At 31.9% G+C, this 24584-nt stretch overlaps 1 protein-coding gene and 1 long non-coding RNA gene across 7 annotated transcripts in view; one reads left to right on the top strand and one right to left on the bottom strand.

The window, feature by feature from the left end:
• The window catches only part of LOC116419105, a 114648-nt gene extending 108610 nt beyond the window's left edge, over positions 1 to 6038 (top strand). The window contains exon 3 of the long non-coding RNA XR_004229363.1: positions 5969 to 6038. This is a non-coding gene — a long non-coding RNA (uncharacterized LOC116419105). The remainder of the gene's footprint in view (positions 1 to 5968) is intronic.
• The window catches only part of SYT14 (synaptotagmin 14), a 260052-nt gene that overhangs the window by 116304 nt on the left and 119164 nt on the right, over positions 1 to 24584 (bottom strand). The window lies entirely within an intron of this gene.

The raw sequence follows: 24584 nt of genomic DNA, 5'->3' as shown, positions 1-24584 counted from the left end.
TTAATAGGCAGAGGGCATAAATGTGGTATGAGTCCCAAGGCCAATTTAATCTTGCAAGATGGTTTACTATAAATCTGTCCAAGTAACAATGACTCTGTGTGTGTGTTTGTGTGTGTGTGTGTGTGTGTGTGTGTGTGTCTGTGCACATATTTAAGTTTCCATCAACTTTAAAATTTAAGTTTGTCTTTGGAAGGGGCTTTTAGATCTCTGGGTCTATTCTCTCATTTTACAAATGTGGAAACATTCACAAAGTTAAATTATTTGGCCAGGGTCACATAATCATAAGATTCAGAGATAGGATCAAGTTTAGTTCTCTGTTCCCTATATGAAAACTTTTTTTATATGAAAGCTTCTTAAACAGTGGCTGAATGTGGCAGTGGCAAAATTATGATTTATTATCAGTATTATCGATAAATGTTTAATTTGTATACTTATTTTATATACTTACACACCCAGGGTTGCATAAAAATTTCTCAGGTGAAAAGGAGTTTAAGAAGCCCTGCCCTATATATGAACACATAAGTAATCATTATGGGATGACCTTTTTAAAAAGAGATGAAATGATAAAAATATAGCTCCTATTTCTTCTACCACTACCACTACTAGCAATAATGCAAAACAGGATGCAGAGTAATCATGTGTAATTCAGCCACACCATAGTCACAGGGAGGAAGGATAAGAAAAGAGGAATTATGAAAAACACTTTTAGTAAATTATGACTGTGAAGTTATAGTAATTTATACCAATTCCTGGAAAAAAATACTGTTAAGGTATCCACAGCATTAAAATTTTTCCATTTGGAATAATCAATGCTTCCATGAATGGACGGTGTGGTATGGACTAGTGGAGAATTTTGTTAATTATCAGGTCAAAACTTACTCAAGTGACAGAAAACTAATCTATCAAGTACACAATCATCTGTGACCTGAAATTCATGCACCAACCCTCCCTCCAATTTGGTCTTGGCTTGTAACCTTTTACAGTTAAATTTGCTATCAATGTGGTAGCAGACCTTGATGCCATTTTTATTTTGGTGAAAGTGATGAGATTGCTATAAACATCATGCTAAAAAGCATGGGGACATGCACACACTCCTGCTTCACATCATTTGGTGACTGGGGAACTGCATTCATTATCCAGAACCTGTGCAAGTGTGCTGTCATGGAACTGATGAACTTTATTAGGCAATTAAATTTTGCCATAATTTTCCACAGGCTCCTGCAACTACAAGTATCAAAAGTGTTCAGATGAATGAATGTTATGTACAGACCAAGGCTCTGTTCCAGGCCTTTATCTTAGAGCTGTGAGAGACACTGGCAGAACTTCCCAGCACAGGATCACCCAGCAAGGCATGTCCACATTAAAGAAGGCACCATGCTCTATGAGCAAAGCAGAATTGCAATAGCTCAAAAGAAACATGAGACAAGCAAATTTAGAGACAACTTCATTCCAACTGTTCATGTGGATTATTTGTGCCCGACTCATGATAGAGCCTTTTGAGCTCATATTGTTTTGCTCAGCCATAGTCAGACTCACTGTACCTAGACACCAACATAGATATATCATCTTAATCCTGAAGGACGACGACTAATCAATTTATACCCAAGATCTCCAACAAATTTAAGCAATGGGAAACTACTGATGATTACTGTACAAAAAGTATTTTCCTTTGGGACTATATGAAATCTGAGTTTGGCATTCAAGTAAGAGTGATGAATCAGTGGATGCAGAGGCCAAAGCACTATTATAACTAGGGAAAAAATATCAATGATGAAAGAGATGATAGCCAGTTTCTGCTGCTGTTCCTTAGAATAGTGATTGCAATAAAGAAGATTCAGGTTTTTACAGTTATCTTAAATTTAAATACAATCAGTTAACAATTATCTATAGCTGTGGATTAAGAACACATTTGGTTAGATTGCTAAATCAAATTCCACCAAAAAAAAAAAAAAAAGACAGTTCAAGCATGCCTTTGAGGAACTCACAATTGTAATGTAAGAAAAAAAAAAAAGAAAATAACCAGCTACAAATAAAATAAACTAGAAATAATAAACAGAGAGAGACCCTAAAATTAAGAAGGATTGGGAAATGCTTCCTGTAGACTGTAGACTTTTACTTGGACATGAAAAAAAGACAGGAAATGTAGGACAAAGAAATAATAAGGGAGAACATTCCAGACATGGGAGGATAGCCAGTGAAACTGCCCATAATTGAAAGGAGTGTCTTGTCTAGGAAGAGCCAGAATGACAGTATCACCAAAATGCAATGCGGGTGGGGAGTGGGGAAGTACAAAATATAAGAAAACTGGATAGGTAGAAGGGGGTTAAGTTATTAAGGGCTTTGAATGTCAAATGGAGGATTTTATTTTTGATCCTGAAGGTGACAGAAAGCCACTGGAATTTATTGAAAAGGGAAAGGAAGGGAGAAAGGAATAAATATTTATGTAGTGTCTATTATGTGCTGGGCATTGTGCTAATCACTTTACATATATTATTATCCTGAAATCTAACAGAAAAACAAAAAAGGACAAATATATAATTAAACAAATTGTTGCAAAAAATGAATAAAAAACATAAGGTGTCTTCTAAATGGAATGCTAAAGAATATTCATATTTTCAGTACTACATGGAAATTTTATTAAAATTATATTCTTGAGACAGAATGCAAACAAATATAAAAAGTAAAAAGAAATAGTAAATTCATTATGTATAGGACATGACACCATAAAATCCAGGACTACAAGTAAAAGGCAGATCCAAATGGAGATGTAACAAAAAAAAAAAAAAAAACCCAATCTCACAATTATTATTTATGTGAAAGAAAATTATAATTATAAAACCATGTACCAAGATTATTAGGATTCAGCTATAGTAGTACACAGGTGAAAAATCTTATTCCTATACATTACTAAAATAGAAAATAAGATGATTAACAAACTGAACATACATTTTAAAAATTATAAAGTAAAAGGCAGATCCAAATGGAGATGTAACAAAAAAAAAAAAAAAACCCAACCTCACAATTATTATTTATGTGAAAGAAAATTATAATTATAAAACCATGTACCAAAATTATTAGGATTCAGCTGTAGTAGTACAGGTGAAAAATCTTATTCCTATACATTACTAAAATAGAAAATAAGATGATTAACAAACTGAACATACATTTTAAAAATTAGAAAGTCAACAAATAAGTAAACCTAAAATTAAAAAAAAAAACACATGAGAAGAGATATTTAAAAATCAAAGGAGAAAATTTTAAAACCCTGGAAACTAATATAATTATAATGATAAATTGAAAGCTTGTTATTTTAAAAGACCAATAAAATTTATGAACATTTAGACATTACGACTAAAGCAGAAAATAAAATAAGTAAAATAGCAAGGGAATAAGGTTAAATCACAAAATGAGAAGAAATAAGAAGAGAAATCAGATCTGATGTTTGAATAATCAAGAACAGTTTTGGTAACAAAGCTGAGAACATATACAAATAAGAATACTTTGGAAATATAAATCATTCAAACTAATAGAATACCAAATGAGATCTTAAATAATGCAATCTCAGAAAAGGAAATAGAACTAGCTATAAAATTACCAATTTTTTTTTAAGAAGAAAAAGAAAACTCCTGGTCCTAATTGAGTCACAGAAGAATTCTGACAAACATTTAAAGAACAGAGAGGATCCATATACCCCACAAATTACTTTAAAAATTGATAAAGGAAGCACTTTACCAAAGTCTTTTTAAGAAACTAATACAATCCTAATTATCTAAAACAGTGCAGAATAAAACACAGAGGAAGTATAAACCAGTATCATTCAATACTAATTCAAAATTTTTAAAATAAAATTCTTTCAAAAAGAGCATAGTAATTTGTCCAAGAAATAATTTACTGGGAACAAGAAATATTTATGTAGAACAATGAAAGAATGATTTAACATAAAGAAAACAATCAACATAATTAATCATTTTAAAAACTCAAAAGTTTCAAAATCACGTCTATCTCAATAGAAGAAAAAGCCTTTGACAAAGTATAACACTTATTTAGGCTAAAACTCCTACAAAATATAGACATAGAAGATGCTCTATTATTTATTATTATATGCAATGGGAATACATTAGAACATTTTCCAATAAATATCAAGAAAAACAAAGTATCTAGTCTCCCTGTTATTATCTGATACCATTGTGGAAATGTTAGCAATAGCAATAAGACAGGAGAAAGAAATTAAAGGCATAAATATAAGGATGAAGAGGGAAGAGCACTTTCAGATCTCATACTATATTACAAAGGCTAAGTCATCAAAATCATCTAATACCTCTTTTAAAAGGGTGATCAATAGAACAGAGTAGACAAAGGAGAATTATAAATATTATAACTAAATAATCCAGTCTTTAATGAATTGAGTAACATAAATTACTTGGTAAAGAACTTCCTATTTAATAAAAATTCATGGGAAAATTTGTAAGCAATCTGGTAGAAACTAGGCTTAGAAAAACACCTTATACCATAATCCATGATACATTTTAAATGGGTACATGATGTTGGATATTAAAAATTATTAGATCCACTAAAATGTTTGAAGAAAACCAGATTGCATATTTCTCATGTGGGTTAGGTAGGAGATTCATTTTTATCCAAATAAGAGAGAGCCAATTACAAAAATAAATAACTTTGATTACATGAAACTAAAAAACTTCTGCGCTTACAAAATTCATGTACTTTGAATAAAAATGGAACTGACTAAATGAAAAAAATTGTGTGAAATTTCTCTAATATTAGTTTATTATGCAAGATATACAAGCAATGTATGTCAGTATATGCACATAATATAGATAGATTTAGCTGTCCCCAAAAGATAATCAAAGGATAAAAATTAATAGTTCTGAAAAGAAGAATTTGAAACGATTAACAACCGTGTGAAAATATGCTCCAAATAACTAACAATAAGAGAAATGAAAATCAAATGAACCCTGAGGTTTCATCTCTCAAATGTGCAAACTGGGTGAAGATGGAAAAAAAAGATGGCAATAGACAAAGTTGAAGGAGTTGTGGGAAGACAGGGACACTGATGCACTGTGCTAGAGAAGTGAATTGGTACAATCACCTTGGAAACCAATTTGGATTTATACAGATAAATTCATTAAAATATCTATATCCACTTGACCCAGAGATTCCATTATAGGCTTAAACTCCACCAAGGAGATCACTGAGAAGAAAATTTCTATAAAGACTAAAATATTTTTAGCAGTCCTTTTTGTGATAACAAATAAGTGGGAACAAAGTTGATGCCAATCAATTAAGGAATGGCTAAGCAAATTGTGACAAATAAATGTAAATGGAATATGATTGTGCTGTAAGAAATGATGAATACAATGATTCATGGAAATATATGGAGTAAAGTTGAAGACATTCCCAATCCATTGTTTATAAAAGTAGAATGTCCATAAGTATGGCACATATTTTCATACTTTTTCAATATATTAGCAAGCTGATTTTTTTCTTCTTTTCCTTTTTTTTTTTGGTCTCTAAAAAAGTACTATTTGTTATATGGCATGGCTCTCAGGGAGTTGGTGGGATAGGAATACTGGAAATCTATGTAAGTATCAATAAAAACTGTTTTTTAAAACAAAAGATATAAAATACACATAATTTAGCAGGAGGAATTTTGGAAGCAAACAGAGAAGTAGGACAATATTAATATACACTTTTAGAAAAATAATATGTAATGGAGACTCATGGTTTCGCACACAATCCCATGTCTATATTTTCATTTTATGTTGAAATATGTTTCTTAATATCTGTCAAGTTCACAATGCTTTTTAAATAAAGATTGATTGGAAGCAATTTATGAAGAGTCTCAAATGCAAAACAGAAGAGTACACATATTAGATCCTTAAGGCAACAAGCAGCTACGGTAGTTAAATGAATAACATGGATCTACATTTTGAAAAACTTTCTCTGGCAGCTATATAGAAGATAGAATGGAAAGGGGAAGAGAACTGAGATGGAAACTATTGAAAAGCGTACTGTAATAGCCCAGGTAAGAGGTTTGATAAGGATATGAATTAGGGCAGTACTGTGTAAGTAGAGAGAAAGCGAAGATAGTTGAGATATTGTTGAAGTACAAACAACAAAGTTTGGTAACAACTGGAAACATTTCACTTATTGTAAAAGAAATGTATCTGAGTTGCAACTCACAATTTTATAAGCTTAATCATATTTTTCTTTCCTATTAATCCATACCACATATTCTACATTCATGCTAAACTCATCTACTTGCTGTTGACAACATATGACAGGCCATCTCCTGCTTATTTTTTTGCACATGCCTCACTTCTACTCTTGGAATTCCTAGTTCCCTAAATTTTCACCTTTTAGAAAATATTCTTTCTGTTGCCTGCATTTGTTAGCACTTTTTTCATCACTAAATCAACCATGTGAAGTTTGCAGATGATTAATAACTCATTTATGAAACTTGTTTTCTCCCCAGTGGAATGCAGGGCAGAAAATTTTATCTTTCTATCCCCAGCATCAGGAATATTTAATAACTACCAGTTAAATTTAACTGAATTGTCAATCATAAAGTACTAAATAAATATAAATAATTATGTGTTATCTTTTGAACAGATAGCTCATTTTTTCTACATGATATTTTTAGTATGTAATCACAACAGCATTATTATACAATGAGTATGATTAGTTTCATAATTTTTACTATGTGCTATCAGATTACTTTCTAAAAATATTTCATAGGATTGCAATTCTATCAGCAGAGAATGAGATTCTTCACAAGCCCAACAGCAATGAGTGTTGTTGACAATTATTTTAGGCAATTTGTTGAGTATAGAGTGGCTCAGTTATTTTATTGATATTCCTTTTATTCGTAATGGGCTTGAATATTTTAAAATAATTAATAATTTGTCTTTCTCTTTTTAAATATTCCTTTCATATATTTTGACCATGTTGGAGATGAGCATTTACCACTGGAAGTTTTTTTTTTTTTTAACAATTTCTTATATATTACAGGAATTAAGCTTTTATTTATTATATTAGTAAATTAATATCTTTATGTCCTGTTTTTTCTTATTGTAGTATTGAATATGATTTTTTAATGTTAAGTATGGTAGAAATATGTTAAATCCAATATATGCATATATATTTATACAATTATCTTGCTGCACAAGAAAAATCCAATCAAACAGGAAACAAAAATGAGAAAGAAAATAAAATTTGCAAGCAAACAACAACAAAAAAGTGAAAATGCTATGTCGTGAACCACATTGAGTTCCCACAGTCCTCTCTTTGGATGTAGATGTCTCTCTTCATCACAAGATCATTGGAATTGGTCTGAATCATCTCATTGTTGAAGAGAGCCGTGTCCATCAGAATTGATCATAGTATAACCTTGTTGTTGCCGTGAACATGATTTTTTTTTCCTGAGGCAATTGGGGTTAAGTGACTTGCCCAGGGTCATATAAATAGGAAGTGTTAAGTGTCAGAAGTGCCAGATTTGAACTCAGGTCCTCCTGACTTCAGGGCTGATCTCTATCCACTGTACCACCTAGCTGACCCTGTGAACATGATTTTTTAATCTAATTTTATTAAAGTATATCTATCTTGGATCTTTAATTTCTTCGATTTCTTGAATTTTAAAAATTCATCTCTTCTCAGTAAGCATGTTATTTCATTTTCTTACAATTTTTATAATTATTTTTAAAATGTTTAACTCAACTATCCCATGAAATTCACTGAAGTGATATATTAGATTACATCCATTTCTCACCGAATTGCTAAGTAGTTTTCTTGAGTACGTTTGTTACTTTTTGTTCATTTACCAAACATTAATCTTTTGTATATATTTTGTCTCATGAGTGTGTGTCTAGTCCTTTGTATTGCTACTTTTCCTTTATCTTCATAAAACCAAACTAAGAGTTTTTGTGATAATAATTTTGTAATACATTAAAAAATTTGGGTATACAATATTAGGGTTATCAATTTCCCCTCATTTTTAGTATGTCTCTTGATATTCTTGCTTTCTTGTTTTTTTCCATGTAAACTTCACTATGGTTTTATTCATAGAAACCAAAGAAATACATTGATATTTTGATTGGCATTTTGTTAATTATATAGTTATACATAAATTTATTTATATTCATTTTATTAGTTTTATGTGTGTATGTATAAACACAAATCAATACCCACACACACTAATATTAATAACTAATATAATACCCCATATATTTCGTATTTACATACATACCATTCATATATATAAATTTATTTAGGGAACATCACACTCTTACATTAATCTAATCTATCCATAAACAATTAATGTCTCAATTGTTTACATCTTCCTTCAATTAAGTCATTATGCTTTATAGTTGATTTTAAACAGGACCTATGTATATATAAGCCACCTCACAAGGGTGACGGAGAAGACAGTGGTTCACTGATGTGAAATGAGACTAAGAAAGAACTCTTATTGAATGGACTCAACTTTTTTTTAGTGAATATGAGGCAAGTTTTTTGGCCAAGGCTCTGAGAGGAGGGAGAACCATGGGAAGTTTGAGGAAGAATTAAAAGTTTTGGAAGAGTTTTATTGATAAGTAGGATAGTGAATCAATCAGAGCTATGAAAGGACTAACTTGCCACAGGGAGGACACAGCTGTAATCTATATCTGTAGTTATCACAGTACAGTTTTATAATTTCCTCCAGCTTCATTCACCAGCATGTTAGTAGGAGCAAAGACAATGGATGTGAGAATAATCTTAGCCAGAGGTTAGCCAGGGCAAGATCATCAAAATGATAAAGAGACAAGAGACTAAAGCGAAAAAGGCAAGGTAGAGTTGAACTGGTTGACCAAGGAGTGAAGATATAAAGTTAAATTAAGTAAAATCAATGTAAAGTCAAGAGTCAAGCAGAAATCTTACAAAGACAATGGCTTGGGAGAGAACAGAAAATAGAAGGGACTGGAAGTCATGGTGAGAACTAATATCAAGGTTTGCAATTACAAGGCAGAGGGATAAGAAGAATGATAACAGGTAATGGTTAGTTAAGAGAATGCCAAAATTAGTGAACATGGAATGGAACATTTAAAGATAATGTTGAGATCAAGGATACGAACATTGCTGTATGTGATTGGACATCAGTATGTATGCTAAAGTATGATACCTAGGAAATGGAGTGAAAGAAAAGGCTGTGAGCCAAGCATTGAATTCACTAAGGAAAGAAATATCCGATGGGTCTATAGATAAGAGATTCCAGAATCTTGAATATGTTCTAATGATACTGAAAACAGAAGGTGGAGGTAAAGAAGAAAAGCAAATCAGACAGTGCAGATAGGCAGAGGAGAGGATTGGAAAGAGGAAATAAAGAATCATGTAGAGAAACAGATGAGACTGGTGTCATGAGATTTTAGAGATGATAAAGGGGAATAAAGTCTAAAAAAAATTATACGAGTAGGAAGAGGCTTTCAGTGTTGAATAGAGGATTTGTCTTTGTCTAGTGGCAATATAGAACCAATGAAGTTTATTGAGTAGGGAGTAGAACATGTTCAGGTAGGAGACTTAGTGGAAAATGGATTAGAGTAGGAAGAACTTGCAAAGAAGACTAACCAAAAGCATATTGCAATATTCTATGGCCAAAGTGAAAAGGACCTAAACCAGGATAGTGGTTATATAAATAAAAAAAAAAAAAAAAGGAATGGACACGAGAGATGAAGACCAAAGAAACTGGCCATGTGGGTTCAGCAAGAATCAAGAGTCAAAGATAATAGTAAGATTGCAGACCTGGATGAAGGGGAATAGTGTTGCTCAACAGTAATGACAAAGTTGGAAGAAATGCATTTGCAGGGAAAATGAAGAGTAATTTTTTAAACATAATGGCTTCAAATCAAGAGAAGCATAAAAAGGTAAAAAGGAAAGAACTCTTAAGAACTATATCTCTGTTATGGGTATACTTAAGAGAGTGCAGGTATAATTTGATTTTATTGTGATAATATAAAAAAGAAACTAGAGGTGGAAAGGGGATTATACTGGAAGAAGAGGAACAATGGGAAGTAAAATGAGATAAATTAAATCTCATGAAGAGACAAAGAAGACCTATTATAACTGAAGGAAAGAAAGAAGGGGAATGAACATTGTATGAATCTTACTCTCATGGAGATTTGGCTTAAGCAGAGAATATCAATCTTATTGGTGGTACTGTGAACAGATCCAATCATTCTGGAAGCAATTTGGAACTATGCTTGAAAAGTAATCATACTGTGCATATTCTTTGATCCAGTGGTGTTTCTACTGGGCTCATATCCCAAAGAGATCTTAAAGGAGAAAAAGGGATCCACTTGTGCAAAAATGTTTGTGGAAGCCCTTTTTGTAGTGGCAAAAATTGGAAACTGAATGGATGCCCATCAATTAGAGAATGGTTGAATAAATTATGGTATATGAATGTTATGAAATTTTATTGTTCTGTAAGAAATGACCAACAGGATGATTTCAGAAAGGCCTGGAGAGACTTACACGAACTGATGCTGAGTGAAATGAGCAGGACCAGGAGATCATTATATACTTCAAGAACAATACTATATGATGACCAGTTCTGATGGACCAGACCATCCTCAGCAATGAGATCAACCAAATCATTTCCAATGGACTTACATAAACTGATGCTAAGTGAAATGAACAGAACCAGGAGATCATCATACAAGACAGCAACAAGACTATACGATTATCAATTCTGATGGACATGGCTCTCTTCAATAATGAGATGATTCAAACCAGTTCCAATTATTCAGTAATGAAGAAAGCCATCTACACCCAGAGAGAGGACCCATGGGAACTAACTGTGGACCACAACATAGTATTCTCACTCTCTCTGTTGTTGTTTGTTTGCATTTTGTTTTCTTTCCCAGTTTTTTTTCCTTCTTGATCCAATTTTTTTTGTGTAGCAAGATAACTTTATAAATATGTATACATATATTGGACTACCTGCCATTTAGGGGACTGGGGGGGGGGAAGGAGGGGGTAGTTTGGAACAGAAGGTTTACAAGGGTCAATGTTGAAAAATTACCCATGCATATATCTTGTAAATAAAAAGCTTTAATTTAAAAAAGAGAGAGAATATCAGATATATTTGGCTTCACAAAGAAACTTGTCTCACCCTATAGGGAAGTGGGAAAGGAAAGGGGAAAGAAAAGGGGAGGCTAATAGAAGGGAAAACAAAAGTAATAGGGGAAAGGTATAAAAAAGAAAAGGGGTTGTTAAGGGGGAGGGCTGTTTGATGGAGGTAGTGGTCAGAAGCAAAATATTAGAGAGGAAGGAAAAGGGGAAAGGAAAGAGAAAAGTATAACTTGGGGAAAATAAGATGATGGGAAATACAGAATTAGTCATTTTAACTGTGAATGTGAATGGGATGAACTCTCCCATAAAACAGAAATGGATAGCAGAATGGATTAAAGGCCAGAATCCTACAATATGTTGTTTACAAGAAAAACATTTAAAGGAGAGTGATGCATACAGAGTAAAGATAAAAAAAGCTGGAGCAGAATCTCTTATGTATCAGGTGCAGTTAAAAAAAAAAAAAAAGCAGGGGTAGTGCTCCTTATCTCAGATGAAGCAAAAGCAAAAATAGATCTAATTAAAAGAGATGAGGAAAGAAACTATATCTTGCTAAAAGATACCACAGATAATGAAGTAATATCAATACTAAACATATATGCACCAAGTGGTATAGCATCCAAATTTCTAGAGAAGTTAAGAGAGATGCAAGAAGAAATAGCAAAACTATAAAAGTGGGAGATCTCAAACTTGTTCTCTCAGAATTAGATAAATCCAGCCACAAAATAAATAAAAAAGAAGTTATAGAGGTAAATAGCATTCTAGAAAAAATAGGTATGATAAACCTTTAGAGAAAATTGAATGGAAGCAGAAAAGAATATATTTTTTCTTGGCAGTTCATGGAACCTACACAAAAACTGACCATATATTAGGGCATAAAAACCTCAAAATCAAATATAGGAAAGGTAGAAATCACAAATGCATCTTTTTCAGATCATGATGCAATAAAAAATCACATGTAATAAAGGGTCAGGGGAAAATAGGTAAAAAAGTAATTAGGAACTAAACAATTTGATCTTAAAGAATAAGTGTGTGAAACAAATCATAGATACAACCAATAATTTCATCCAAGAGAATGACAATAATGAGATAAGACATACCAAAATTTGTGGGATGCAGCCAAAGCAATCTTAGGGGAAGTTTTATAGATCTAGATGCTTACATGCATAAAACAGAGAAAAAGAAATCAATTTAAAAATCTAGAAAAAGAACAAATTAAAAACTTCCAAGTAAATACCAAATTTGAAATTTTGAAGATAAAAGGGGAGACTAATAAAATTGAAAGTAAAAATACGACTGTACTAATAAACAAACTAAGAGCTGGTTTTATGAAAAACCAACAAAATAGATAAACTTTAATTAATTTGATCAGAAAAAGGAAAGACAAAAATCAAATTGCTAGTATCAATTGATGAAAAGGGTGTTTCCACCAATGAAGAGAAAATTGGAGCAATAATTGGAGCTTTTTGCTCAAATCTATGCCAATAAATCTGATAATATAAGTGAAATGGATGAATATTTGCAAATATATATATTGCTTAGATTAACAGAGGGGGAAATAAATTACTTAAATAGTCTCATTTTAGAAAAAGCAATTGAACAAGCTATTAATCAACTCCCTAAGAAAAAATCTCCAGGGCCAGATGGATTTATATATGAATTCCACCAAATATTTAAAGAACAATTAGTTGCAATATTATGCAAACTATTTGAAAAAATAGGCAAGGAAGGAGTCCTACATCAAATTCCTGCTATGACACAGATATGGTGCTGATATCTAAAACAAGTAGGGTCAAAACAGAAAGAAAATTGTAGACCAATTTCCCTACTGAATATTGATGAAAAAATCTTAAATAAAATATTATCAAAAAGATTACAGCAAGTTATCCCCACGACCAAGTAGGATTTAGACCAGGGATGCAGGGCTGGCTGAATAGTAGGAAAATTATTAATATAATTGACTATATCCACAACTAAACTAACAAAAAACATATGATTAACTCAATAGATTAAAAAAAAAGCATTTGACAAAATCCAACACTCATTCCTATTAAAAAAAACACTAGTGAATATAGGAATAAATGGAGTTTTCCTTAAGATGATTGATAGCATCTATTTAAAGCCATTAGCAAACATCAAGATATAATGAGGATAAACTACAACCATTTCCAGTAGATCAGGGGTAAAAGAAGGTTGCCTGCTATTACCATTACTATTTAATACTGTGTTAGAAATGCTAGCTTCAGCAATAAGAAGAAAAAATAGGTTAAAGGAATTAGAGTAAATAATAAGAAAACCAAATTATCATTCTTTACAGATGATATGATGGTATACTTAGAGAATCCTAGAGAACCAACCAAAAAACTACTAGAAACAATTTACAACTTTAGCAAAGTTGCAGGATACAAAATAAATCCACATAAATATCAGCCTTTTTATATATTATCAACAAAGTCCAGCAGCAAAGGATACAAAGAAAAATTCCATTTATAGTAACTAAAGATAATATAAAATATTTGGGAGTCTATCTGCCAAGACAAAGTCAGGAACTATATGAACACAATTACAAAATACTTTACATGCAAATAAAGTCAAATCTAATCTCTTGGGAAAATATCAAATGCTCATGGGTAGGCTGAGCTAATATAGTAAAAATGGCAATACTGCTTAAATTAATCTACTTATTCAGTGCCATACCAATCAAACTCCCAAGAAATTACCTCACAGAGCTAGAAAAAATAATAACAAAATTTTTTATAAAGCAGTGATAATCAAAACCATTTTGTACTAGCTAAGAAACAGAGTTGATCAGTGGAATTGGTTAGGTTTACAGCACAAAATAATCAAGAATACAATATAGAAAGAATAGAGAGAGAGAGAGAGAGAGAGAGAGAGAGAGAGAGAGAATTGACTCAAATTTATAAGAATTCAAACCATTCTTTGATAAACGGTCAAGGGATATGAACAATTTTCAGATGAAGAAAATGAAGCCATTTCTAGTCACATGAAAAGGTGCTCTAAATCACTATTGATTAGAAAAATACAAATTAAGACAACTTTGAGGTACCACTACATACCTCTCAGATTGGCTAAGATGACAGACAAAGATAATGTGGAATTTTGGAGGGGATATGGGAAAACTGAGACAGACACTAATACATTGTTGGTAGAGTTGTGAACTGATCCAGTCTTTCTGGAGAGCAATTTGGAACTATGCCCAAAGGGCTATCATACTGTGCCTACCTTTTAACCCTATGTATCTGTTGGGACTCTATTTGAAAGAGATTATAAAAAAGGGAAAAGAATACACATGTGCAAAAATGTTTGTGGCAGCAGCCCTTTTTATAGTGGCAAGGAACTGGAATCTGAGTGGATGCCCATTAGTTGGAGAATGGCTAAATAAGTTATGATATATGAATGTTATGGAATTACTGTTGTATAAGAAATGATCAGCAGGATGATTTCAGGGATGGTTGAAGAGATTTATATGAATTGATGCTAAGGGAAATAAAGAGAACCAGGAGATTATTATACACAGCAACAGCAAGATTATATAATGATCAATTCTGATGTTCATGGCTCTCATCAACAATGAAAGGGTTGAGGCCAATTCCAATGATCTCGTGATGAAGTGAAGAAAGCCATCTACACCTAGAGAGAGGGCTGTGGGAACTGAGTGTAGAACTACAACATAGTATTTTCACCCTGTGTTGTTGTTGATTTGCATTTTGCTTTCTTTCTTATTTTTTCTTTTTGATCTGATTTTTCTTGTGCAGCATGATATTTGTGGAAATACATATAGAAGAATTGCACATGTTTAACATATATTGGATCACTTGCTATCTAGGGGAGGGGGACAGGAAGGGAAAACATTAGAACACAAGGTTTTATAAGGGTGAATGTTGGAAAATTATATATATATATATATAATATAAAGCTTTAATTAAAGAAATAACAAATATTATGGCTTCAAAATACTTATAGGATACCTAGGTGAAGATGTACAATAGAGACAGGTTGAATAAGTAAATATGGGAGTTATCTATATAGATATGATAATTAAATTTGTGGAAACTTATGAGATCAGTAAGAAAGAGAATATAGAAAGAATAGAAGATCAGTGTAGAATCTTAGAATACACCTGTATCTATGCTAAAAAACAGATCTGCTTTGTACTTCTTTTGGCTGAGCTGAAAAATATTTAATGCTGATAAGAAGAATTTTCTATTTTTCTCTCTTTTGATTTTCATCTAAATATTCACCAGCATGTGAACTATCTAATCCTAATTTGAAGAGTCCTATTTCACCACCACCTTTTTATCCAAACTGCTCCTTCTGAGTAAGATTATATACTGTCATTGCTGCATTATAGTCATTAATCCCATCCAGCCAACTCAATGATACTCTGATGGTCAAACCCATCATTAATAAGAGAAATACAAATAAAATAACTTTATGGGTGTTCCTTCACATTGACAAAGATAATTGTCAATAAAAATCAAATCAATTTATCCAGCCTTGTCTTCTATTCTGTACTCAACTCTTACATCACTAATTAGATTTCATGAACTGAATGTTCCATAGACATTTTAAAACTGACATTTCCAAAACTGGTTCACAACGTTATGGTCATCCTCAACTCTTCTAGTCTTCCCTATCCAATCTGTTGTCAATTCTTGTTTCTATCTTTGCAATACTTCTTAACATATGTCTCCATATTTACTCTGAGGAAACTGTTGCTCTGATAGAGACTTTCAGTATCTCTGCCTAGAATATAGTCTCATTTCCTCATTCCAGACCATCCTCTCTCTACTCAGCTGCCAAAGTAATGTTTGCAGAGCAGAGATCTGACCATTTCATCCCTCTAGTCAGTAAATTCTAATGGCTCCATTTTATTTTCAAGATAAAACATGAAATCTTTTGTTGGGTCCCTCACAATTTGAACCTTGGATAACTTCCCAATCTTCCTACACCCTTCCTCTCTTCATTTGCTCTACAATCCAGCAGGACTAGCCTTTACTATTACTCTTTCTGCTGTTCCTCAAATGAACACTCCTTCTCAACACTCAGATCAAACCCCATCTTATGCAAGAGTTAAACACCACTACTCCCTTACCTAGAACTCTCTACCTGAGATGATTTCCAATGTACCCCCTTTAAAAGTGTACATAGTTGTTGGCATATTGTCTTCCCCATTAGAAATGGCAGGCTTCCTGAGGGTAATAACTATATTCGCCTTTCTTTGTATTCTCAGGCCTGATGCCTGGTACCTCATCAATAACCAACAGTTAACAAAATTTTTAAAAGGCATTGACATTAACTTTGATGAAGAAAGTTCTTTACTAGGAATTCCCTTTGATGAAATCACAGATGTGGTCAAAATGAGGTAAGAAGGGCACACATTATTCTGATTTTATAAATGATGAAAATGAGATCTATGCTATGAGAAGGCTTGACTAAGGTTACATAACTATAAAGTAGTAGAACTATGACCCAACTTCCATGCTTTAAGGAAAAATTCTATATGAATGATTCTAAATAAAAAGATTTGAGTGTTACCTATTTTTGAATCAATATTCACTGAAAAGGCAAAATTAACTTTTATGTGTAAATGGACTTGACTTAAGTGAGAGTCTTAAAGTGCAACATGGCATTTAGGGTTAGAAAAACATGCCATTAGAGAATAATTCTGTAACATTTTGGGAGAGAACTTATTCCTATGAAGTCTTTTCTTTTACACATCCCCAAAAATGAACTTTTTTTGAGTAACAATTAACACCTTTTACTGTGAAAGAGGCCAGTGAAACAAATCCTTCCTTGAGGCTTAATCAAAATCAATATAGCTGACCTCTTTTCACATACTGTAATGCTACAGAGTCTTATAAAATCAAAAATTTTATTAATTTGTCACACCAAATATCTTCTATGCCTTTGAATTTTCAAAGATTTCATACATCTTTCCACTAGTATTACACTATATTAATAGTTCCATCAAATTTTGTTACTTGGAACGATTCTAACAGAACCACTGATGTGTCTAAGAAGTATAAAAACTATTCAATAACTAGACAAATTGAGCATTGTCTTGAGGGATCTGTGAGTATTTTTTCGTTCTTCCTGCCCTATTTTACTACCTTACTGATCTAACTATGAACCAGGATAATTTAGAATAAAATATTATTATACAAAAGATCACATGAGAAGGCTGTATTTTTTTTATAAACCCTTTTTTTGGTAAAATCTTTGATGTCATTTTATTATAATTTTGAATGTTTTTTCTCTAGAATTGTGTTAAAAGTCAAACATTAAGTAGAAGATACACAAAACTGTGGCCTGATATGCTGAGAAAGATTATATTCTGATGATGAAAAAATGTATAGATCTTGGACAAAGCCATACTTAGCACCATATTAAAAATGCAGATTTTTGAAAGAGTAAAATAAATTCCTTCATTGAAACTTATTAACAAAACATACATATGGTAAAATAAAAAGTCTGCATGTAGACAGGGAGGTCTATCATGTTAGTGCAACAGCAATCATAAATGGCATTTCTGAAAGACATTGACATATCAAGTCACTTCTAAAAGTAAAGAAGATGATTTCTGGAATATGAGAGTCAATCAGAGAAAAGCTATTTCATATTTTAATTAATCTGGCAGGGCAGATATTTTTTATTTATATGTCCATCATACAGCTATATATGTTTCACACAAGAAACCATGTATGAACTGATGCAAACTGAAGTAAACAGAATCAAGAACAACATACATGATAAAGGAAAATAATACTGAAAGACAACAGAATTCTGAACATTTCAATGAAAAATATTAACTCTAGAAGATTGATTAGAAGTTATAAAAGATTACTTAAAATAATTCTAATCACAGAAAGACTGTAGTTATTTGAAAATAATTTTTAAAGTATCATAAATGAAATATTTATAAAAACAAAGTATTTACTGGTAATGAGTTTATTTACATCTTTATCATTCTAAATCACAATATAAACTATTCATATTTTCACTTTGATCATGACAGAAATTGACATAATTTTTATTAATTTTATTTTCTACTCCATGAAATTTATTCTTTAATATAAATTATTAATCATAACCTTGATTGGCCTTTTATAAATAATAAACTGAACAATTTAATAGGAGTTGTTTTTTCATTTTTTTTTTCTTGGAATTGAACCATTGACCTAAGGATAAAGTCCACCAATGAAGTCAAGCTCAACATCTAATACATACATATATATACACACACACACACACACACACACACACACACACACATACACACACATATATACGTAATAAAATAATACATAATGCAATTCTCACTTGTTAAAAATATAGACTCAAAACATGATGTTGATGCTAATAATTTGTTAATTGGCAATTCATGGCAATGAAAGCAAAGAGTAAATCTAATTAGAATTTACTTTAAGACAAACTAGGAACATAGATGATTTCAGCTTTATCAGAATAAATTTTGTTTACCTTTCAGTAATACGCTCTAAATAAAATTTCTAATAAACTTAATTATTTTAATTTATACAATTTCATTTGATCAGCTGTTTCAGAAACTGATCATTTGAAATAGGAATGGTTAGGATTATCAAGTAGTACGTATTATATATTTCATGTCATTTGACTATGGACCTTTACAAATCAGAAAAAAAGCTTTGTTTTTTTTTGTTTTTTTCAATGAAATTGAAGCTAGGCAATAAAAATGTTTGATTAAAATAAAGATATTAAAATATGAAAATCTATTCTTTCAATGATATTTTAGCCACTGTCATAATTTGTCATTGATGAAATTTATAATTTCAATGAAAAATGAAATGAAACTATAAGAAAAGGGTAATATGCTAGAATTTTGATTAGCAATTACAGCTGTACTAGAATGAGTTTCTATAGCAACAGTGAAGAAATAATGCTTTGAATTGGAATATAATATAAGATTATTCTTTATAAACCATAATTCAAAGAGGAAAACTTTCCATAAAAGAGATTATAAAATAATTTTCTTTTTATAAATTTTTTCTTAAAATGTTATTAAGCCATTTTATTCACTATAAATCGATAATGGATAACACTTATTCAACTTGTCTGATTTCTGATTTAATTCAACTTTACCATTTTCCAAAGAATAAATGAAAATAATATATATCTGAAAGGAGAAATTTTAAGACTTCATGCTCATCTGAATTTCAAACCACAAGTGAATTAATCTAGTCTACTGCATACATTAAATACACCTTAGTGAGGTATATCTGTAAAATGCAAAGAAAGGCTTTATAGATGCAATTCTGAAGAACCTGCCCAAGTACAGGAATTAACACAGATATGGAAGTTCTCAAACTTGTGGTCTTATAAGGTTGTCTTGTCTTTTTTAATGAATATGCATTTATGTCTTAAGTATGATTTTTTAAAAAAATGACAACCTATTAGTAGGTGCAGAGTATACTTCTTAAGTTGGCAAGATAAAAAAGAATATCAGTTTAACACATTTTTAAATTTCAAATGTTGTCCATAATATTTCTAACAGCATGAAATATTGTATGTATCTTCTCTAGTTCTAGCTATTTTTAGTAACTAATTAAAAGGAATATGCCTGAACCTTTTATGTATTTTGCCCTTATAATGAGACCTATTACTGTGGCTTATTCTATCCCTCTGAGTTCCAAAGTATCTTTGTTGTTACCATGGATACCAGTGACATGCTTTCTTTCACAACTGCTTTATGTGACTTATCAAACACCAGAAAACTGACACAGTAGGAATCCGATCCATCTATACAGCATGAATTTCTAATTTCGTGGTAACACTTCTTGAGGTTCTTTAAAAAAAAAAAAAGAATTCGAATATAGTATACATATATCTTTAAAAATAGTTTCCTAAATCAAGCAACCCACAGATTATTTGCAACTTTAAATAATCTGCTTTGGGGAGAGAGAAAAAATAAGCATTAAAGTGAAAGAATTGTTACAAAACCAAAGCCCAAGGCAATATAACAGGTCACTGGAATCCTGGAGACAGATTCTAAAGCAAACCTGGGCTTTAAGTGATAAAAGACTCTGGCAATGTTAAAGAAAGGACAATATTCATTGTCAAATGAATACAACAAGAAATTTCACAAAGAGAATATAAAACTCATTTAGGAAAACAAGTAGCATACCTTTGACTTAGAGCTGGCTGTAAGAAAAATGCTACGAAAACATTTTAAAATGGAAAATTAAAAGTTAATGTACTCAGGTAAATGATCAGTTAAAGTGTAGGGGTCTATCATGAGATCAGTTCGAAGGCTTTTTCTTTCTCACATTTTCTTGTTTTTGTATTAATCTTGTATCCCTTTCTTTTTACTCTCAACAGTATAACTTTTTTCCTGTATCTTAAATGGGACATGAACTCCCTTTCCTACATACCAGCAAAGGTATTTTTTTAGCTCTTCTTTCCAAGACTAGTCAGTTAAAACAGTAAAAGAAATGTGTGATTTTATTGAAAATGGTATTCATAAAGATATAAAAACAACAATTCTCTCCAAATAATGTACAAATAGACTTTTGAGGCAAAAATGCCAAAGCTGTTTCATTTTGTCCAAAGGATATAACATAAACATAAGACATATCACTATATGTGACCAAATTAGATGATAAAAAATTATAGGGTTATTGTCCAGATAAGAACCAATATTATAATATTTCCCAGTTATACACTGCTCCTTTTACTAGTATTGATATAAGGATTACAAAAAAAAAAAAAAGCTGTAGCAGATAAAATCCAAGTGCACTGTTTATTTTATAAAGTCTAAAAGATCACTTTAACAGTTTTAAGCTCTGTGAAGAATGGGGCCAGGATCATGGTGTAGCATAGGTTTGTAGAGTGAAGTCTCACAGGAGCAATGGGCGGAAGTTTGAGAGTTATTGCTATTGCCTGTACTCAGTTTAGCTGTTCCTGACAAGGAAATGAAGTAACTTTGAACAAGTACAAAATTAGATCCACAATCTCTGATAATGGGAAATTATAGGAGATGTTATTCCAGTCTCTCTTCAAACTGTCCTTGACAAGAAATATGGCAAATTCTAAGAATTAATGATTGAGATAGACAAGATATATGAGAAAGAAAAGCATAAGAATGAAAATAAATTATAGCTCCTGCTAAGGGGCAACCCAGTCTTGCTGTCTAGATTACTTAAGAATCCAACCTTTTCTAGAAGGTGGTAGAAAGAAGTCATGTCTGGAACATGGGATCAAGAGGCCTTGAGTGTATATTTTTATTTGTGTTTGTGTTCATTTGACCTACACATCAACTTCTCTAGTTCCTGCAGCCAGAAAGTTCCCATTGACATCTATTTTTTTTAGCAATAGCAAATCTGAATGGCATCATATTCTTAATTGCCACAAATCTTTATCTTTAAATGATTCTGATTTAGTAATGAGAATGTTTAAAACACATTTGTCTTTCTAAAATTGAAGAAAGTGTGTCTGTGTGATTGATCCAATAGGGTAGAAAGTGGTTGGGATAAAAATGAGGCTGCATGATCCCAGGAAGTAGAGAACTGAGTGACTCACAATATTGCATGGGAGACAGAAATAAAAAACATCCCAATGAAAAAGAAGAGCAAGAAAGCAAAATAGCTGTCTAATGAGGAAAGAGGGAAAGTGAAAAGAGAAAGGGAAAGATATACCCAACAGCATGCAGAATTCTAGGAGAGAGAAAAGGTTTTCTTAAGTGAGTATGCACAGAAATAGAAGAAAACAGAATGGGAAAGTAAGAAAATTAGAGATATCAAGAGATTGTTTCTGGACATGACAAAATACAAAAATGTTAAGAAATAAACAGATTAAGAAGAGCTAGCAAGAATATATAGAAAAATTATACAAGAAAAATCATGACACATCTAATAACCATGATGGTGTGGTTACTGAGCTAGAGCCATACATCCTGGAGAATGAAGTCAACTGCACCTTAGGAAGTATTGCTAACAATAAGGCAAGGGGGGGGGGGGTGATGAAATTCCAGCTAAGCTAATTAAAATCCTAAAAGATGATGCTGCACTCAATAAGCTTTCAAATTGTAGAAACTTAACAATGGCCTCTATAGGAAAAGATCAGTTTACATCCCAATTCTAAAGAGGGAAAATGCCAAGGAATGTTCAAATTACTGAACAATTACACTTATTTCATATAACAGCAAAGTAATGCTTAAGATTCTGTAAGCTGGACTTCAGCAATATGTGAACCAAGAATTACCACATGTGTAGGCTGGTTTTCAGAGGCAGAAGAATAAGAAACCAGATTGCCAATATTTGTGGATTATGGAGAAAGCAAGGGAGTTCCAGAAAAAACATCTAGTTCTGTTTCATTAACTGCATTAAAATCTTTAATTGTGGATCACAACAAAATGTAGCAAGTCATCAAAGAGATGAGAGTACCAGATTATATTGCTTGTCTCTTGAGAAATCTGTATGTGGATTAGGAAGCAACATTACCAAGCATGGAACAATTTATTGGTTTAAGATTGGGAAAGGAGTAAGACAAGGCTGCATAGTATTATTTTATTTAGTTAATGCAAAGTAAATCATGTGAAATTTCAGGCTAGATGAATGAAAAGCCAAAATTAGGGTTGCTGGGAGAAATATTAATTTCTGATATCCAGGTGATACCACTCTGATGGTAGAAAGTGAAGAAGAATCAAGAATCCTCTTGATAAGGATCAAAGATAAAAGTGAAAAAGTTGACCTGAAGCTTAACATTAAAAAAAAAACAAACAAACAACTAAGATCTTGGCAATATCCATCACTTCTTGGCAAACAGAGATAAAAAAATGGAAACAGTATCAGATGTTATATTCTTGGGCTCAAAGATCAATACAGACAGTAAATGCAGCCATGAAATTAAAAGCAGCCATGAAATAAAATGTTCATATACTTGAAGCTATGATTTTTCTAACAGTAATGTTTGGCTGTGAGAGTTGGACTATAAAGAAGGCTGAGCATTGCAGAATTAATGCTTTTAAATTGTGGTGCTGGAGAAGACTTCTGAGAGTCTTTAGGGTAGTAAAGAAATCAAATTAGTCAATATTTAAAGAAATTAATTCAGAATACTTATTAGAAGGACAAATACTGAAATTGAATTTAAATTTTTTAACCACATAATGAGAAAATAAGACTGGAAGATCTTGATTCTGGGGAAGACTGAAGGTAAAAGATGAAGTGTATGGCAGAGGATAAAATGGATAAATAGTGTCATGGAAGCAATAAACATAAGCTTGGAAAACTTCATGAGACAGTGGAAAATAGAAGGGCCTGGCACGCTATGGAACACGGGGTTCATAAAGATTTGGATACAACTGAATGAATAAACAACTAAAGCAAGGACAACTTACTATCCAGACATCTTTACTTCACCAGTCACCCTCCCATCCTGGAAAACCTTCTATTCTGAGATCCTGCTCTCCTGATTGGTCAATTCTTATAGCTCACCATTTCAGGAAGGATCTCACCCATGATCAATTCAGAACCAGTTTGGTTCTTTCTGGATTTCACCAGTTCCTTATGAATTGGACCTTTGTTGCTCCAGCAAAGATACCTTTTCTCCCCAATGCCCATCATTTCTACTTTCCAGCTATCTTCTATGTGTTGTCTTACTTCATTAGAATGCAAACTCCTTGAGGGTTGGGACAGCCTTTTTTTTTTCTTTTTCTCCAGCCCTTAACAAATGCCTAGCAGATAGCATTTACTCCCTAAGTCTTTTCTTCCTTCCCTTTTCCCCTTTCTCTCATATCTTCCTTCCCCGCTCCCTATTTTTCCTAGTTGAGATTTACCCTGTACACTAGATTAATTTCCCCAAAATACTACTTTCATCCTGTTACTCCTCAGGAAAATGTGATTGCATCTTGTTAGATTCTCTCCATTGTTCTAGTCTGTTGAGATATTTTTAAATATTGTTTCTGTTATATAATTTATTAGTTATTCTTCCTAGTTTTATGTCACCTACAAATCTGGCAAATATAACACCTACATTTTTATCTAAATCATTCATAAAAATAGTGAATAGGAGAGGGAATTACTGAAAATTTACTATAGCATGAACAGGAATAAGAAAGAAATTTTAGGTTAACTTCATTTGTGATGACAACACAATTGTCTTCTTCCTAAATAAGTATAAACCAAAGAAAGAGAAAAGAGAAAAGAAATAAAGAGGAAGAGGAAAGACAACATATGTTCAGTTATGCTTAAGGTTAGTGCTTTGTTTCTCTCTGAGATAACTCCATTACTGGGGAGAGAGGTATGTGGAGGTTTAATTGAACAGGAACAATCGTTTTCTGGCTCTTTTTGAGTTGCCTGTTTATAGTTTGGCTTTACTATTTGTTTTAAAATACTGTGAATTACCAATAATTTATTTTAAGATATTGTGACTTTACTAGTCAACCTGATATATTAAAGTATAATACCAAG

The sequence above is a fragment of the Sarcophilus harrisii genome, chromosome 4 (assembly GCF_902635505.1).
Source record: "Sarcophilus harrisii chromosome 4, mSarHar1.11, whole genome shotgun sequence".
Lineage (NCBI taxonomy): Eukaryota > Metazoa > Chordata > Mammalia > Dasyuromorphia > Dasyuridae > Sarcophilus > Sarcophilus harrisii.
This window is presented reverse-complemented; position numbering and strand designations above follow the sequence as displayed.